Consider the following 13547-nt stretch of genomic DNA (forward strand, 5'->3'; position numbering starts at 1 on the left):
TTAGGAGTTGTTCCCAATAGTAATATAGCATCAAAAGGCTTGAAACAGACCCAGCTGAAGATTCAAATTTTGAGTTAAAGTATTATGATACCATACATATTAAACATAGGGTAATTACAATAATACTTTCCAATCTGAGATGTTAATAGGAATTTCAAAAGGATTCCATGGTCAAATTATTTGGGAAAATACACTAGATTGAACTGGGCACTGCAAGCATGCATTACATTTCTCTGAGTGTATTATTCCATGAAATACCATTTGGTAAACAGTGCCCTACATTACTCTAAAACAGTATAGACAGCTGAATTGTGTCCAGCCATGTGGTAGATTCCCAAAGGCCATTTTCATGACACCTGTTTTGGCCCCGAAGTTGTACAGGTATGGGAAAACAAACCCCTCAGATCGCTACTGACTTGTCTCGGTGTTTCTCCCACTATCCCTCTTCATACCTCTAATACATCTATCATTCAGCCACAAAAGCTTAGAATTCCAATGACCTCTAGTCCTTACTGTGGCAGAGCTCATAGGCTAGCTGACAGGGCAAATATATAAACAAATTTATACAATTTATTGTGATAAGTATTTATAAAGGTACACAAAGGTAGTGGTAATAAGGTAGACCTGAGAAAATATTTACATTTGTAAATTAATTTATACAAATAAGATTTTAACTTCATTTAGAATAATCCAGTCTAGAATTAAATGAAGTAGATGTTGTAGTGGTTATTTGTACATGACTTCCTCTTCTATTACCTTATAAGTGCCCTGAGGAGTGGCGTTGTATTATTTATTTATTTCCTATTGTACCTGGCACTACTACAGATACATAAGATACATTCAATAAATGTTTTTTAACTTGAATTAATTTCCAGGAGTTGCTCATTTTAAAAAAAAAAACTTTATTGCACGGTCTACAATTTATTATGCCTGCATAATCAGACTGTTTTATTCCTAATTTAAGATGTGATTGTAGGGAAGGTGACAAACACAAAATTTTTAAATCTAGATTATTATTTGACTCTTTCTCAGTAGAACTTTTGAAACCATAGACTTATTCCATGGGCACTGCCTTTGCACAAAATATTTATAGGATTGCTTTTGTTCTGTGACCACTATTTTGAATATATACTAGTTTCATCTGAATTCTGAAACCAACTAAATGTCATCTCCAACTAAGTTTAGTGGGTCAAAAGTTATGTATGCCTTTTTGGATCAAAAACGAGATCTTATGTGGTACAAAAGCTAATTGTAAAGGCAATTACAAAACAGAAATTCCAAAAATACTTCTAACAATTCCAGAATTTCTGGGCTTGCCTTATAACTTCCCAAAATAGTCCTTTTGAAAGACAAAACTGATTTAAAGTATATTTATTAAAATACCAGACTCTTCATAGGCCCAATTTGTAACTCTGGTTTATTAAGAAGAGTTGTTGGTTTAACTGAACTGGAATTTAAGCATTTTATTATTTTCTGACTAGTAATCTAATACTATTTTGAATTGGTATGAAACTTTTACCAGCGATACTGATATTATAACTTATTTTTAACTACAGAAAATCATTCTTACCTCATCATTTAAATTCTGTAAAAATGCAATTATAGCTCAGATTTTTTTCATTTTTTATTAGATCTTTTTCCTCATAAGAAAATGTATACATTCATGCTCATGATTTTCTCATCATTATATTCATTGTTGTCATCAGGTAATGATAATGGAAGGTGAGACCAAAAATCACCCTCATTACCTGATTAGCTGATCCTTTACCTAAAGGAACCTAATCTGGAAATAAGACCAAGGACACATTAGATGGAGAAATACTTTAAAACGGCATTTATTTCAACTGAACTTGTTCAGTTTCTGAGAAATTAAACAGGAATTGAGCTAAAGTTTACTTTTGCTTTAGCCAGAAAGAAAAGAATTGCCAGTCAAATTAATCCTATAGACATGAAGAGATAGATCTGTTTAAGAAAACAAATGCCTTTTTAAAGTCTTTGAGCTCATTTGAAATACCCATTTACTTCCAATTTCTGCTCTGACTTCAAAATATTTTATTTTACAGGTTTTATAGGAAGTAGATACCATTTTTCAATTTCCCTTTAATTAGTGTTTTTTAATATATAATAGAACAATTAAAAGTACTCCAGACTTGACTAATTATCTGATAAAAGTCAGCTTTAAGAAACTACTACAGAATACATATTTTCAAAGGGATTCACACAGGTTTATGGAGCATACAACCATAAATATCAAAGGGTAAAATAGAGATTTGGGAGTTACTAGCCTAAACTTTTAAGTTTGATGAATAAGGAAGCCATCTGAGCTGCTGTCACATGGATGACCTGGAATGATTTGAACAATTGCATATTCTTACGTTTTTCTACAAAATATACATTCACAAATAATATCCAACACATCCAGACTTTAAATAGTGTACTCTGGTTTTTGTGAAAAATCTTTTGCAAGACCATTCCAAGATATAGTTTGCTTTGTGAAGAAGTTGGGCTTATGTTCTTAAAAACTGTGGTAATAATTTGCATACTGCTTTATGTTTACCAAATTTTTAATTTCTTTATCACCTCAGTTGATCCTAGAAATAGTGGAGGTAATACTTATAAAGTAGGTAGGAGTTAAGACTCATTTGATTACAGTGAAGAACATTCTCCCTCTCTGCCCACCCCCTCTGACCACACACACACACACACACACACACACACACACACACACACACACACACACACACACGTACGCACACACTGGCTTAGACTAAAACAGGACATTTTCGTTCATAGCATGGAATGGTCTTCAGCTAGGCTAATTTGGAGCTGAATTGGCTCCATTGTTGGCTCCACACTTGGTGACACTGAGAGTTTTGAGTGTCACTGGTCCTCCTTTGGTTAAGTGCTCGTCCTTGAACACGTAACTGTGGACGGGGGATAGGGTAACATGCTGACTTGCTTCTCCACTTAGACCCTCCTCCAGAGCTGGGAAATGGGTGAGTTGTCCAAAGGAAAATCAGGATACAGTTACCAGAAGTAAAAGGAAAGCACGGTAGGGAGTCAAACGTCAAATGTCCTTTCCAGCAGGCATTTTCATGTCCACTTTACAGGCGAGAAAAGCAATACACTGGAAGGTTAAATGACCTACCCAAATATAGGTCTTCTGGTTACAAATCCTACTCCTGGCTGCTATAAAAGAAAGGGAACGAAGTTTGTTTAAGAAAAGAGAGGTGGTTCTAGGTATGACATTTATTTCTAGTCTATGTTTCAAAGTAGACCAGACATGATTGATTTTAGGATAATAATTGAGTCTGATCTCTGTGGGGTAGATGAACAAGACATACATGGGGCATAAATTGTCCCAAAGTCCATGGAAGGCAGTGGAAGGAGGTACAGGGGATGTGATCCTTACAATCCAGAGTTAGGAATTTGGGATTAAAATTAAAATAGCAAACATTTGTTAACCATTCATTATGTCTCAGGCACTGTGCTAAGTACTGCTCCTATGTCAATTAACACTCACAACTTCATTGTGAAGTAAAGATTTTACACTTAAGAAATCTTAAGCAAAAAGAGGTTTAATATCTTGTCCAAGATTATATAACCAAAAAAGAGGTCGAACCTAGAAACTCTAGGACTCTGTACAATGCCTGTTTTTGTTTTTCATTGTTACCAACTAAAGTAGTGATGTTTAGATGCCTGCCATGGGCTGGCTGCTGAAGCAGATGTTTGTCTGCCTCAACAATTTTTTTTTCCAGAAACTTACCCTATAAGGCTCTATAATAAAACAATTCATCTACAGTGATATTTAAGAATTTATTAATGCCAGGGCGCCTGGGTGGCTTAGATGGTTGGGCGTCTGCCTTCGGCTCGGGTCATGATTCCAGGGTCCTGGGATCGAGTCCCACATCGGGCTCCTGGCTCGGCAGGGAGCCTGCTTCTCCCTCTCCCTCTGTCTTCCCCCCTGCTAATGCGCTCTCTCTCTCTGTATCTCTGTCTCAAATAAATAAATAAAATCTTTAAGAAAAAATAAAGAATTTATTAATGCCTACTAAGTTTCCACAGATTATTGTTAATGGCAATCTTATGCTGTTTTTGGTCAGTTTTGTATTTATCAAAATTACACATGGACATGGTTTAAAAAATCAAGTAGTCCTATGAAACCTAAAAAAAGCAGCAGCACTCCTGTGCTCTGCAAACCTTCCACCATTTTTCTAATTCCCAGAGGCAATCATTTTCAGTTCATTTTTAGCTGTTTCTTTTTATATTTATAAAAAAGAATGTCTCTAAATAATATGATTATTTCTACTTCTTGATTTTTTTCAGCTTTGCATATAATCTATTAATTTCTTTTTTTAAATATTTTATTTATTTGAGAGAGAATGAGAGTGAGAGAGAGAGCACAAGTGGGGTGAAGGGCAGAGGGAGAAGCAGACTCCCCGCCGAGCAGGGAGGCTGAAGTGGGGCTTGATCCCGGGACTCTGGGATCATGACCTGAGCCAAAGGCAGATGCTTAACCGACTGAGCCACCCAGGTGCCTCTAATCTATTAATTTCTCACTATGGAAGCCATAGAGTTAAATCCAAATACACTGTCTTTTCAATATAGTTATATCATGATTTTGATGTTTAACATTCAATTAAGCACACTTTATAACTATATAAAATTAATTTATGACTGAACCACATCATATTTCTAATTCTCTGTTTTCCCTAAAATTAATAATTGTCTTGTTTTTCATTTGCTTGGTCCTATGTACTTGCTTCTGATTCAGCTGTAAGCTCTGTCCCACACAGCACAGATTACTTTTCATTATCACTTTGGGATTTCTTTTGTTCCTGTTTTGAGTTGAAACTCCTGTTTTTAATGTCTTTTCCTTCTTCATTTACCCTCATTTAGATGGAGCACGTCTACCAATAGCTTCAATCTTGTCTCTCTGAAAATGTCTTTCAGCTTTACTGATATTTGATTGATACTGTGGCTAAATACAGAACTCTGGTTTGGAATTTATTTTCTTTCAAAGTTTTTATGGTCTGTCTCCATTGTCTTTTAGTTTCTAGTGTTGAAAAGCTGAAAGATATTCTACTTTCTGTTTTATATATTTTTCCTTTCTGGAAGCTTTTATAATTTTCTATTTGTCACAGAGTTCTGAAATTTTGTTGTGATGTGCCTTGTAGGGTTTCTATTTTCATTAATTTGGCTAAGCACCCAGTGAGCCCTCTTAATCTAGAAATTCATGTTCTTTAATTCAGGAAAATTTTCATGAGTTATTTCTTTTTTTTTCAAAGATTTTATTTATTTATTTGACAGAGAGAGACACAGCGAGAGAGGGAACACAAGCAGGAGTGAGAGAGGGAGAAGCAGGCTTCCCACTGAGCAGGGAGCCCAATGCGGGGCTCGATCCCAGGACCCTGGGATCATGACCTGAGCCGAAGGCAGACACTTAATGACTGAGCCACCCAGGCGCCCCTTTCATGAGTTATTTCTTAGATAATTTTTTCCCTCTGTTTTGTCTTTTTCTCTTATTTGGATGTTGAATCTCCTAGATTGGGCTCTCCTATGTTCTTTCTCTTAATCTCTTCACTTTCTGGGAGATCTTCCAACCTTCCATTTCTATCATAATTTTGTTTCCCAGCAGCACTTCTCTTGTTTCCTGAATTTTTTTTTCCTTTTTTTTTTGTTTAAGCAATCTGTTTTTGTTTCATGGATTCAGTTCTTCTCTTCTCTCTTTAAAGATAAGTTTTTTGAGGGGCACCTGGGTGGCTCAGATGGTTAAGCATCTGCCTTCAGCTCAGGTCATGATCTCCAGGTCCTGGGATCAAGTCCTGCATTGGGCTCCCAGCTCAGTGGGGAGTCTGCTTCTCCCTCCTCCTCTGCCTCTCCCCTTGCTTGTGCTCTCTCTGTCATTCTGTCAGATGAATAAATAAAATCTTTTTTAAAAAAAAGATAATTTTTTTGAAATTCTCTTTTCCTGATCAGTTCTATTTTCTGTTGGTTTGCTTGGTTTTTTTTGTTTATTTGTTTGTTTGTTTTAGGTTCCATCTTTCCTGTTAGGAGCTTTCCCCAGATGTCTAGCGGTCATTGGCTGTCAGCACATATTTCAGATAGTAAGAAAGGGGGATGCCAGGATAACACATAACTGGAGTTTAATGGCTGTGAATTCCCTAGATCTGAACGTGCTGTTTTGTTCGGGAACCCCCAGTATCATTTCATTGAACACCCATTTTTTTTTATTCCAATTATATTCACCAAAGGAGAATCTTCCACTCTCCTGCCTGGAAGCTTTATGATGAGCTACTAGCATTCTGCAAACCCAGTAGTAGAGGACTTGGGAGTCTCAGTATTTGTCATGTAAAACTTCATTCAATTCTGTTTTCAGTAGACTACTGAAACTGCCCTCCAGAATTCTTCAGAATTTCCCAGTTTGGGAATCTTCTATTTTACACACTCCAAAGAATAAACATTTAGTCTTCTGCCAGGGTAAGAGAGGGAGGAGTACTTGTCTAATCGTGAATGGTAGAGAGGGAATGCAAGAGATTAATTCTTAAATTAATTTCTAACCAGGCTTGCTGTTATTTAACCTGCTTCCAGAAGTTTAGGTGCCACCAATTCCCAAGGTTTTTGGAAACTAGTGCAAATAAAATTGCTTCCTGGCTTTACCTACTGCTGGCTTAGGATTCACTTGTTTGAATCTGCTGTCAGTTAGCTGTCATCCTTCTGTCTTCTAGCTTCCAAATTTGGTTACCATCATTCACTCATTCATTACTCACTCTCCTTTTCTCCTTGGTTTATGCTTTTTAACAAAAATTTTAATGTTGTATTTTAGTATGGTTTTGAAAAGGAATGGAGTTAAATGTGTATGTCCAATCTACCTCTTTAATCAGAAATCAATATTGATTTTTGATTTTATTACCCACCGAGTAGTTTCTTTTTAACATTTTTTCTTTAAATTTTTTTATTTTTATGTTAATCACCATACATTACATCATTAGTTTTTGATGTAGTGTTCCATGATTCATCGTTTGTGCATAACACCCAGTGCTCCATTCAGTACATGCCCTCTTTAATACCCATCACCAGGCTAACCCATCCCCCCACCCCCCTCCCCTCTAGAACCCTCAGTTTGTTTTTCAGAGTCCATCGTCTCATGGTTCGTCTCCCCCTCCGATTTCCCCCCCTTCATTCTTCCCCTCTTGCTAACTTCTTCTTTTTTTTTCTTAACATATATTGCATTATTTGTTTCAGAGGTACAGATCTGTGATTCAACAGTCTTTCACATTTCACAGCACTCACCATAGCACATACCCTCCCCAAGGTCTATCACCCAGCCACCCCATCCCTTCCACCCCACCCCCACTCCAAGAACCCTCAGTTTGTTTCCTGAGATTAAGTACTCCTCATATCAGTGAGGTCATATGATACATGTCTTTCTCTGACTGACTTATTTCACTCAGCATAACACACTCCAGTTCCATCCACGTCGTTGCAGATGGCGAGATCTCATTCCTTTTGATGGCTGCATAATATTCCATTGTATATATATACCACATCTTCTTTATCCATTCATCTGTCGATGGACATCTTGGCTCTTTCCACAGTTTGGCTATTGTGGACATTGCTGCTATAAACATCGGGGTGCGTGTACCCCTTTGGATCCCTACATTTGTATCTTTGGGGTAAATACCCAGTAGTGCAATTGCTGGATCATATGGTAGCTCTATTTCCAACTTTTTGAGGAACCTCCATACTGTTTTCCAGAGTGGTTGTACCAGCTTGCATTCCCACCAACAGTGTAGGAGGGTTCCCCTTTCTCCACATTCCTGCCAACATCTGTCGTTTCCTGACTTGTTAATTTTAACCATTCTGACTGGTGTGAGGTGGTATCTCATTGAGGTTCTGATTTGGATTTCCCTGATGCCAAGCGATGTTGAGCACTTTTTCATGTGTCTGTTGGTCATTTGGATGTCTTCTTAGGAAACATCTCTGTTCATGTCTTCCTCGCATTTCTTGATTGGATTATTTGTTCTTTGGGTTTTGAGTTTGATAAGTTCTTTATAGATTTTGGATACTAGCCCTTTATCTGATATGTCATTTGCAAATATCTTCTCCCATTCTGTCGGTTATCTTTTGGTTTTGTGGACTGTTTCTTTTGCTGTGCAAAAGCTTTTTATCTTGATGAAATCCCAGTAGTTCATTTTTGCCCTGACTTCCCTTGCCTTTGGCGATGTTTCTAGGAAGAAGTTGCTATGGCTGAGGTCGAAGAGGTTACTGCCTGTGTTCTCCTTTAGGATTTTGAAGGACTTCTGTCTCACATTTAGGTCTTTCAACCATTTTGAGTCTATTTTTGTGTGTGGTGTAAGGAAATGGTCCAGTTTCATTCTTCTCCATGTGGCTGTCCAATTTTCCCAACACCATTTGTTGAAGAGACTGTCTTTTCTCCACTGGACATTCTTTCTTGCTTTGTCAAAGATTAGTTGACCATAGAGTTGAGGGTCCATTTCTGGGCTCTCTATTCTGTTCCACTGATCTATGTGTCTGTTTTTGTGCCAGTACCATACTGTCTTGATGATGACAGCTTTGTAATAGAGCTGGAAGTCTGGAATTGTGATGCCGCCAGCTTTGCTTTTCTTTTTCAACATCCCTCTGGCTATTCGGGGTCTTTTCTGGTTCCATACAAATTTTAGGATTATTTGTTCCATTTCCTTGAAAAAAGTTGATGGTATTTTGATGGGGATTGCATTGAATGTGTAGATTGCTCTAGGTAGCATTGACGTCTTCACAATATTTGTTCTTCCAGTCCATAAGCATGGAACATTTTTCCATTTCTTTGTGTCTTCCTCAATTTCTTTTATAAATATTTTATAGTTTTCTGAGTACAGATCCTTTGCCTCTTTGGTTAGATTTATTCCTAGGTATCTTATGATTTTGGGTGCAATTGTAAATGGGATTGACTCCTTAATTTCTCTCTCTTCTGTCTTGTTGTTGGTGTATAGGAATGCCACTGATTTCTGTGCATTGATTTTATATCCTGCCACTTTACTGAATTCCTGTATGAGTTCCAGCAGTTTTTGGGTGGAGTCTTTTGGGTTTTCCACATAAAGTATCATATCATCTGCAAACAGTGAGAGTTTGACTTCTTCTTTGCCGATTTGGATGCCTTTGATTTCTTTTTGTTGTCTGATTGCTGTGGCCAGGACTTCTAATATTATGTTGAATAGCAGTGGTGATAGTGGACATCCCTGCCACGTTCCTGACGTTAGGGGGAAAGCTCTCAGTTTTTCCCCATTGAGAATGATATTTGCTGTAGGTTTTTCATAGATGGCTTTTATGATATTGAGGTATGTACCCTCTATCCCTATACTCTGAAGAGTTTTGATCAAGAAAGGATGCTGTACTTTGTCAAATGCTTTTTCTGCATCTATTAAGAGGATCCTATGATTCTTGTTCTTTCTTTTGTTAATGTATTGTATCACATTGATTGATTTGCGGCTGTTGAACCAATCTTGAAGCCCAGGGATAAATCCTACTTGGTCGTGGTGAATAATCATCTTTTTACCATTTGTTAGATTAGAGATAAATACCTTTTTTTAAAAAGACAATTTCTCTTTAGAGGAAATGGGAAATAATTATAGCCATCCCTATATTCAGTCTCGGTAAGATTTAAGAAGATTGCTGTTTGTGTTTATATTTTATATTTAAATGCTTTTATTATGACAGAGACCTGCTTCCTTCACGGTAGTGGGAATGTTTATTATTCCATCAGCCTGAAAACAATAACGAGGAACCTTATTTTACAGAGCTCAATCTTGTATAGTAAGGATGTACGACATGATCAAACTTTCCAAATCAAAAACTGGGCAACACAGTTTAAACTTTAGAGAAAATAGTAGGTCCACCAACCATGGGCCAAACAATATGTTATACTTAACACATACCTCTATGAAATAATTTTTGATTGTCACACATTTTTTTGAAAATACATATTTATTGGATGGGTTTGTACTGAGAATATTGAGAAGAGATATATTTTTTTATTGATGTATAATTAACATACAATGTTATATTAGTTTCAGATGTATAATGTATTGATTTGGCCGTTCTATACATTACTGGGCACTCATACAATGTTATTACAATATTATTGACTATATCTTCTATGCTTTCGTACTGTTTTCTAACTAAAGATCCAAGACTCAAAGAAGTTAAGATATTTCCTCAAATTTATACAGCTAGTGAGCCACAAAGGTAGAATTTGAAACCAGGATTCATTTACTTCAAAGCTAATACTGTTTGGAAGTAAATGTGTATACAAAATCTGGCATTATGGGATTGCATTAAAGGTCCCCAGAACTTGGGAAGAAGTTATAGGAAAGTTACTATCAGAAATCATAACCAGAAAATCACCCCCTTTATTATTTGTACATTTTTACACAACCATTTCATTGAATTTTTGTAACAGCCACATAAGCTGGCTATGTAGATTTAAATGTTATAGTTCCTTATCTCAAGTGTATAAAATATAGTTTGCCTGTATCTAAACATTGACTTGTCTCACAAACCCCTTTTCTTGGCACCGCCCACCACCACCATTTCCACAGATAAAGGAAAGATTAATCTTACCAACAGGTAGTTGCTTGGTTACTTCTTAAGTAAAATTGAGTCAGTTTAGGCTTTAAACCAAGATTCTTCCCCTCAGCTTAGAAGGATTCTCTCCATCCCTTGTACTCTTCTCCAAGTTCCTGGGAGACTTATATACCTGGCATCAATAGATGAGTGTGGGTTTCTATACTCTTCTCTCTGCTTGCTTGTCTCCACTGAGTTATTGCTTTTGGCCCATGAGCCAGCATCCACAAAGACGTAATTCCTCTTGCTTGGCCTCTGGACTTCGTATACTGGATCTACTGCCATGATTCTTGCCATGGTCTTCAGTTGTAAGGACCATGCACTCTTCGCCCTGTTTCTTCAAACCCCAGTCTCCTTTACGTCTGCCAGCTCAGTCTTAGCCACTTTTGCACCCCTCTCATGGGAGAGGCTTCAGCAGCTTTTGAGGTGCTCTGTCACAATACACTAACATGCTTAGAATCCAAAGATGTCTTCAGACAAATCCTCCTTAGTTATTGTCTTCAATACTATACACTCAGACACCTCAGTGTTCTTTTCTTCCAGGTGGCCATTATCTTATTTCCTTTGCATTGAGAAAACATCTGTATGTCCTCCTGTATTCCTGTCTATAGTTTTTATGATATAGCTTTATAATAATAATATAAAATAAGGCTGAAATGACCCATTGATGAAACATACTGTGAAGAAAGCAAGGTGTAGAACACTGTGTATAACCTGCTCCATTTCTGTAAACACAAGTGTAGATAGGGCAATGCATTAAAGATTTCTGGAAGAATACATGAAATCTGTTAACAGAGGTTACCTCTGAGGAGGGAAAACAGTCTTGTCTGAGGGACAAGACTGGAAGAGAAATTTTCACTGCCCCTTCATATCTTTCAAATTCTGCATCATGAAAATAGCTTATTAAAAAATAAGTAAAAGATAATTATAAAACAGCTATAATTTGGCTTTATCAACCTGCCAGGTTTTAGATTATCTGATTCTCAGCCACAGACAGGAAGTAGCTCTTTTGGCAAAGCTGTCTTTTTTTTCCCTTCTCTGCTTCCAGATGTGCCGCCCTTTCTTGTAGGACTTTACTATAGGCTGCATGAAGCACTAGCAACCTGCTCCAACATTCTTAATTTTTCCCTTCCTTTAGAAGGGAAGATACTTCAGTAGGAAGAGCGCCTGAGTCTCAAATATAACAAATACAGTTTGGCTATTTCACTAACTTGCCAGACTTAGATAAAAAGATCCTCAGTACCCTTCACCTGACATCTTTGGCTAAGCCATGTCTATATTTTAGGGTTTATTACTCCCAGGAACTTTTGTTATCTTCAGGCCTATCACAATGAATAGGTATTTAATAAATTGTGATGAATATAAATGCATGAATGAATAATTTTATCTGTAGGTACAAACCACTTAAGTTAATTTTAAATTTATTCACTGATAGAGATTTCTGGAGTCTGCATGTTAGATTTCCCAATTGTCCAGTAACTATAGCTGTCTTTTTTTCTCTAAGCCAAGATCCAATTAAGCATTATTCGTTGTATTCATTATCATATCCATTTAATATCCTTTAATCTAGAAAAAATTGCCAGCCTCTTTGTGTCATGTCATTGATATTTTTTAAGTCTGAACCCATGTTTGCAAGATGGCCCTTACTTTAGATTTTCCTGAATTTTTTTTCATTATTAGATTCAGATTAAATATTCTTGGCAAGAATACTTCATTGGTGACGCTGTGCCTTCTCAAGGTATCATATCAAGAGTAAGAGGAAATTTGTAACACAGTAGAAAAACATATCATACTACTATGGCTTAAGGTCTGATACAAGTTTTCAATTCTCCTTGCTTTAATTTTATACTATTCAGGTAATGTCTAACTGGTTCAGTACTTAAATAGACCAGATATTAGTACATAGTATTTTTTATCCAATGGATATCATTTTGGAAACACAAAAAATATATTCCCTTTTAAATGCATCAGTTTTTTGTGAGTTTGTATCAGTTTAGGGAGCTGATAAAATTTTTTCTGGTATGCACAGCTGAGGGCCAAGTAGTAATAAAAATAATACCTCACAGGATCAAGGTGAGAATTCCTTGAGATGGTAACAGAAGTAAAATATCACTGATAGTAAGGTGCTCTGTGAAGGATCTCTATTAATATAATCAATCCCACTTTTTATTTTTAAAACCCACATATATAGCAACTGTATCTGGCACTGTTTTGAGCACTTTATGAATATTAGTCTTTATAGTTGGTAATATCATTATCCCCATTTACAGAGGAGGAAACTGAGGCATGGAGCAAATAAGTAACTTTTCCAAGGTCATACAGAAGTAGGTGGTAATATTTGCAACTGTTTACCTGTGAGATTCCCCCTTGAAAACAGGCAGCCTGTGTAGCTCCAAGCTATACTTAAGGATGATTTTCCTTCAGCTGCTCCTTTAAATAAATGTGTGTGTTTATGTTATTTCTGTTACAGAGAGAAGAGGTACTCCCTTATAGGGACTCGTAAAGGCATAGAGCATCTAGAGATTTACTGCCTCCATTACGCTGCTGGCTCTCACAGCACTTGTTATGTTTTTATCAGTTTCTCTCCAGAAGGTAGGAATTGTGTTTTCTCTCTATGAATTCTTTATATAATTATAGTGTTCTTGACTGTGAACTTAATTTTTATTAAATATAAAAAGCATCTAAAACCTATAGAATAAAATGCCAGATGTCCCCAAACAGTTAAGACATATAAACACATAGCCTTTAAAAAATATTTCTATAAAATTAATGGATGTTCATTGTTAAAAAAACAAGACAATACAGAAAAGTATAGTAATCCTACCACCCTGTGATAACTACTCTTTATATTTTGTTGTATGTCTTTTTGAATTTATTGATATATTTCTGTATAATGCATAATATATGTATCTATCTAATTATTA

The 13547-nt window shown here is 36.4% G+C and overlaps 1 protein-coding gene across 1 annotated transcript in view; it reads left to right on the forward strand.

Annotated features, from left to right (window-relative positions):
• MBD5 (methyl-CpG binding domain protein 5) overlaps positions 1 to 13547 on the forward strand; it is a 167951-nt gene that overhangs the window by 15357 nt on the left and 139047 nt on the right. The window contains exon 2 of the mRNA XM_027588361.2: positions 13094 to 13215. The gene's annotated coding sequence lies outside the window, so the exon portion shown is untranslated. The remainder of the gene's footprint in view (positions 1 to 13093; positions 13216 to 13547) is intronic.

This window comes from Zalophus californianus, chromosome 3 (assembly GCF_009762305.2).
Source record: "Zalophus californianus isolate mZalCal1 chromosome 3, mZalCal1.pri.v2, whole genome shotgun sequence".
Lineage (NCBI taxonomy): Eukaryota > Metazoa > Chordata > Mammalia > Carnivora > Otariidae > Zalophus > Zalophus californianus.